The 6678-nt window shown below is 45.9% G+C and overlaps 1 pseudogene; it reads right to left on the bottom strand.

Annotated features, from left to right (window-relative positions):
* Positions 1-4373: 4373 nt before the first annotated feature.
* On the bottom strand, positions 4374-5541 carry LOC108936068 (dead end protein 1-like; annotated as a pseudogene).
* Between the last annotated feature and the right edge of the window lie 1137 nt (positions 5542-6678).

The following is a 6678-nucleotide window of genomic DNA, read 5'->3' as shown; positions in this document are numbered from 1 at the left end:
ACAGTTTTCTTCCTTCATTTTGCTTTGTTTTTCTCCATTTTGTACATGTTTTATCAGACAATTTTATTTTATTTCTATTTTTTTTATTTTATCTTAACGCAGTAGCACAGAGACGAGGCCTGGCAAAGACACAGAGTAGTGCTGGAGCTGCAACAGCAAGTTTAAGTGAAGGGGAAAAAATTATCATTTGTGATATAAATTGTAGTTGTGTTTCTCAAAAGGGATCAACTACCAAGTCCGTTGCCTGAAACGGTTTGTACCTCTGAGTTGTCTTTCACATAAAATTATAATTTCATCTGACAGAAGAAAATACACCACCGAAATCCTCCATGAATAAAAAGAAATACAGTTACAGATCACGCCTGCAAAATACTTAAAGACACTTACAAAAGCTTTATTCTTAAAGTTAAGAATAAAAAAATCAATGAATAAAACTGACACAGAATTTAAAAGAATTATGGGGCAATTTTGATAAGTATTCCTTGCAGAGAGAGTAGGCCAAAGACAGGGTTAGTATACAAATTACTCCTCTCAAAGTAAAGGGATGTAAAAGATCACATTTAAAAAGTCTCCAGCCAAGCAATAAGAACTCCAGAAAACTGTTCTTATGGAGATGTTCTGCCATCTGCAAATTATTCTGCAATATAAAGGTCAAGCAGCTGGGATGACAGCACAACTCAACGCGCAATATTGTTTTTGTAGGTAATTCTTTAACTTTTCAGATGATGTGCTCTAGGACTAGTGGTGCTTTGCCTGTTAGTTCTTAAAATGTCCCCTATCATACCCTGTGTATGATGTGATGAAGCGGAGAAATTCAACAGGCGCTGGATGAAACAGGCCTTTCTTTAAGATGATACTTCATCGCCATGTCCTCAGGAACACACGTGTGACAGTAGCGCCTCCTGCTGGGCGCGTTTCGAATGAGCGCGAACGGCCGAGAAGCAGCCTGAAGAAACGGGGCTCGCGGGCCTCCAGCTCTCACCATTGCTGAGAATATCTTCTTGAAGTCTTTAAATGATTAAAGTGATCAAAGAAAGTTGCTGGTTTGAATCCCCAAGAAGATGCTTTTCAACGCTGAATATTATAGTTGTATAAGAGAGCATTTCTTTGCTGTAGAAAAGAAAATCATTGATAAAATGTCACTATATAGAGCATATCGCTCTCAGATGTCATGGGTTCATCTGTTTTAGAAAACTGTTGTGCAGATGGATGTGTGGTTGTGACTTGATGATTTTGTGACTGAGGAGGCTGAGGAAGGCTTTGGACTTCATTCTGGTGTTCATGAAACCACTCAGTTTGCTTTTCATGGGCAATAAGGCAAGAGGTGTTTGTCATTACCTTGCAGAGCCACCTCAGTTGACAGCTCGGACATACCTCAACAGGTGGAGATTTCTTTAGAGTATCAAGACCTGTCAGAGGTCTTTAGCAAAGAGCAGGCTGCTGCACTTCCACCTCATAGGCCTTGGGATTGCGCTATCGACCTCCTCCTGGAGGCAATGCCGCCCAGAGGACCAGTGTACCCCCTCTCTTTGCCCAAGCATAGTATATTATATTAACAAAGCTCTGGAAGCAGGAATAATTCGACCCTCCAAGTCACCTGCCTCAGCCAGGTTCTTTTTTGTTGAGAAAAAGGATGGAGACCTCCGTCCATGCGTTGATTACAGAGGCCTGAATTGCATCACAATCCGATATCCCCATCCCTTACCCCTGATCACCGCTGCTCTAGAGCAGGTCAGCCATGCACAGATCTTCACTAAATTAGATCTTTGTAGCGCATACAATCTGATCGGGATCAGGGAGGGGGATGAATGGAAGACGGCTTTTTGCACCACCCTTGGCCACTATGAATATCTGGTGATGCTGTCCGGCCTTGCTAATGCACCCAATGTGTTCCAAGCTTTTGTCAACCATATTTTGGGTGATCTGGTGAACAATGGTGTTCTGGTCCACCTGGATGATATTCTGGTCTATTGCCAGTCAAAAGAACAACACGTACTGCAGGTTCAGCAGGTTCTTGCATTACTGCCTGTTTGTGACCAGGCCTTCTTCTTCTTGGGCTTTGTGCTGAACAAAGAAGGAGTGACCATGGATCCTGGTAAGGTAAGGGTCGTAAACCAATTGCTCCATCCAACCACTGTGAAAGCCTTACAGAGGTTCTTGGGGTTTGCTAATTTATACCGCCGCTTCATACGGAATTACAGTACCATCGCTGCCCCACTTACAGCTCTGACTGCAGGTTAAAGCCCCCATCTCATCTGGACGGACATTGCCCAGCAGGCCTTCGAGTCCCTGAAGAGGCAGTTCACCTCCACACCTGTCCTCCAACATCCGGATCTGACTCTCATGTTTGTTGTGGAGGTGGACGCCTCGGAGAAGGGGGTAGGTGTGGTGTTATCTCAATGACAGGGGAACCTTGCCAAATTATACCCGTGTATGTTTTTTTCAATAAAAATGTCCCAAGCCGAATGGAATTGTGACATCAGCAACTGGGAACTACTGGCTATCAAGTTGGCCCTTGAGGAATGGAGACATTAGCTCAAGGGGTCTGTGCATCCTTTCGTTGTGCTAACAGATCATAAGAAGTTGGAATACCTCCAAATGGCCCAGGGCCTAAATCCCCAACAAGCCAGGTTTAATTTCACTCTAACGTACAGACCCGGCAGTAAAAACACGAAGGCAGATGCCCTGTCCTGGGTGCATGAGCGAGCCCCCATCCTGAAGCCACTGAGACCATCTTGCCCAAGCCTTGTGTGGTAGCCCCTGTCAATGGCACTTTCTCTAAGACCTCCACCGAGCCTAAAAACAGAGCCGGGACCTCCTGAGAAGCCCGCAGGGAAATTGTACGTCCCGACCAGCATGCGATCCACTATCCTACAGTGGGCGTACGAGCACCCTGCTTCCAGACACCCAGGTGTCGGCAAGACCCAGTCCCTCCTCCAAAAACAGTTCTGGTGGCCTTCCCTCTGAGAGGATGTCACAGACTTTGTCCAAGCTTGTGCAACCTGTGCCTAAGTCAAATCTTCAACCCAGAAACTTGCAGAACTCCTTGAACGCTTGCCCATGCCAACCTGTCCCTGGTCCCATGTCGCCATAGACTTCCTTGTGAACCTTCCAAGTTCGGACAGTAAGACCACAGCGCTCACCATAATTGACCAGTTCTCCAAGGTTTGTCATCTTGTTCCTCTCCCTAAATTCCCTGCAACCCTAGAAACCGCGGAACTTCTCTTCCACCACATCTTCCGCCTCTCTGCCTTACCAGAAGACATCGCGTCAGACCGCCGGCTGCAATTCATATCCCGAGCATGGAGGGCCTTCTGGCAAAGGTTGGGAGTGTCGGTGAGTCTAACATCAGGCTATCATCCTCAGGCAAACGGGTATGCTGCTTTGGACACAACGGATTGCGGAACCTACCATTCAGCATACTACAACCACCGTGTACAAACCCATTCTCCTTGACTCCCTCCGTGTTCCCTGTTCCTTTGTTCGTCTGCTTCCAAGTCATTGTCTCCTCCATTTTCTGACTCACGACTCGTTTCCTGACTACGTCTTTTGGATCATCCCTGAAACCACGTTTGCTCCTCGGTGACCCTTTGCCTGTTTTTTTGGACCACGAGATTTCGCCCGCCCCGTTGAATAAACACTTGAGCACCTGCAGTTGGGTCCTTTGCCTCTCTCCTTGGGGAAACCATGACACACACAATCAAAGACAAGCGTTCCAAATAGTTCTGTGATTCTGAATTCTCTGTGGGATGTGTGTGTATGAATGAATAAGTGTGTTCTTCCTCTGTGGTGGGATGATGTCCCAGTTGGGCTGTGTTTTGCCATCTGGGACAGGCTCCAGAGCACTGTGACCCTAGAGTGGAAAAGTAGGAAATGATAGTGAGTGACTCACAGATTACTATTTATACATAGTATTGTGGCACACAGCACCATGGGTTTGGACAGGGTGAGAAAGGACACAGAGGCAGCATTCATGACAAAGGATTTTTCTGAACACCAACACCAGGAAAATAATGATGTTGGTCCAAGGACCCCAGGTCCTTCAGGACCTACACCTATTTTTTTTTTAGGTTTCAACTTTTAATAAGCAAAGTAAAAAAGGAACCATTGATCTCAGTGCACACACATTCCTCCACTAAGTGCAAACAAACAAATGAAAACATTAAAAGAAAAAAACCCAAACTATTTACAAAAACATCCAAATACTCAAATCAAACATCATGCCTCTTCTTTAAATTGTTCATATTTTACAGTGCATTCTTAAGTCAAACCAAAAGTAGAAAAAGCAAAATATTAAATTTAAACATCAAACAACAAAATTAAAGAAATCAGAACTTCCATAAATAAGATTAAAAGAGTAAAATCAGGGCCACTCAAGCTTTGAGAGATGTTAGAACATGTTCTGCAGCGATGCAGCACACCTCTTCTCGCATGGCACCAGGGCTGCTGCCCGGCAGGATGTGAGCTGTGCCGGTGATGGGCAGTACAGCACCCAGGATCACCACTTGATACACAAAGCAGAGGAATCCCCCTGGCTCCGTGTAGCAATACTGAACGTCGTACTTGGGTGGAGAGAAGTTGAAGAGATCGCACACACCCTGGAGCAAGGCCACAGCATCCAGCGCTGGCATCTCTCTTCCTGGATGGGCTGCTTGCCTTGGAGGTAGAGGGTGGCCAACAGCGGAGAAGGCCGAGGATCTCACCAGCAGCAACTCGTCATCCACTCTGTGACTATGGGGTAGAGGGCAAGGCTTGGGAGCCTTCTTGGCAAAACCTGGTGGAGGAGATACCAGAGCTTTCCCTGTACCCTCACTCTCCTTCTTGGGCTTCCCTGCAAACGTGAGGCACTTCACACCGATGACGATTCCAAACTTCCTCTTGAATTCTTCACACAGCACCTTCTTGGCCATGGAGGCGGCATAGTGAGAGACGCAGAGAACCACTGCAGCAATGCTCTTCTCATCCCTGGTGGCCTTCAGGGTGACTTGACTCCACTCCCTCAGAAAGACCATGTAGCACCTGCAGCAACTGCTGCTGCTTCATGCCAGCGGGCAGCTCCTCCAGGCACAGCTGCCATTTCTCAGTGCTGTGGCACACCACCAGGTGTATGCCATCTTGCAGCTTGTGGCTGTGCAGGGAGCATACGGCAGCGCTCTGGGGGTCGCCATACTTTGTGTAGACAAAGCCCCTGTTCTGCCCACTGAAGTTCATCATTAGGCAAAACTCATAGAGGGAGTCAGTCCTTGTATGCATTCCACAGGATCCAGCTGATATAGACCTCACAGCCAGAGGCTGGTGCTGATCTATTCCAACTGAGAGATAGACCTCCACATTTCTACTGATTCTCGACTAGCTTTGTGGATGTTTTCAGGACCCAGACTTCATATTCAGGATCTCAAACTTCTCAAACTTCTCAAACTTCTCAAACTTCTCAAACTTCTCAAACTTCTCAAACTTCTCAAACTTCTCAAACTTCTCAAACTTCTCAAACTTCTCAAACTTCTCAAACTTCTCAAACTTCTCAAACTTCTCAAACTTCATGTCACCCAGGTTTTGCACTTATAGCAGACCTTCCCAGACTCTTGGCCAACACCCTCCTAGACAGTCACCCCATAATTTTCCCACTAAATGCCCCCAGTGGTTGCATACCCACATTTCACTTTATTCCCCAGAATGCACCTATTTACATTTAGGAGTTTCCCTCCTAAAACAGTAACGTGGGATCGTTACAGTATTAATTCATCAATTAAGCCACAAATCAAGCAATGGAGAATAATATGCATATCTAATATTTAGCAGAACACTTCAAAAATTTGTCTCATTACTGCCAGAATTTAGCGAAGCGTTCGAGTCAAATGATTGCATGTCTAAACAGGAACATTACAGCGGTTTGGCCACCAGGGGTCGTCCTTGATTCATTGGTCAAAAGGTTCTTTGCACCTGGGCTGGTCCTTCACAGCCAATACACTATTTTATTGAGCAATTAAAATACATTTTCACACTTTGCCAGTTAATCTGTAGGACTGCTTATATATAGTATTGTGCCATATATAACGTTCTATTACAAATAAAAGCTGTAGCTATACAATGACAAATACACACATTGTCTGAAACCACTTGTCCTGAGCAGGGTCATGGCAAGCCAGAGCCTAACCCAGCAACACAGGGCATTGGGCTGGAGGGGACACACCCCAGACAGGATATCACCGAGAACCTCCGTGCTTTACCTTTTGTGCGTGGGACCACCAAGAGAGCAGAAGTAGACTAGTGAAGGGGTCTGGCTGGGGTGTAGTGGTTGATCAAGTCTTGCAAATAGCTGGGAGCAGTCCTATTGATACATTTGTAGACAATAACCAGGATCTTGAATTTGATTCGGGCAGCTATAGGAAGCCAGTGCAGAGAAACGAGTAGAGGAGATACATGGGAACGCTTTGGCAAACACAACTCGTGCAGCAGCATTCTGAATCAGCTGCAGAGGTTTGATGGCAGTAGCAGAAAGGCCACACAAGAGAGAGTTGCAGTAGTCTAGACAGGATGTCACCATGGCCTGGACAAGTAGTTGGGAAGACTCAATTGTGATGTAAGGACAGATCCTACAAATATTATGCAGGATGTATCTGCAGGACTGGGTTGTGGCCTCAATGTGTTGAGAGAAAGACAGACTTGAGTCAATCATCA

Source organism: Scleropages formosus, chromosome 4, assembly GCF_900964775.1.
Source record: "Scleropages formosus chromosome 4, fSclFor1.1, whole genome shotgun sequence".
Lineage (NCBI taxonomy): Eukaryota > Metazoa > Chordata > Actinopteri > Osteoglossiformes > Osteoglossidae > Scleropages > Scleropages formosus.
The sequence above is the reverse complement of the archived record's forward strand: the minus strand, read 5'-3'. Positions and strand labels throughout refer to the sequence as shown.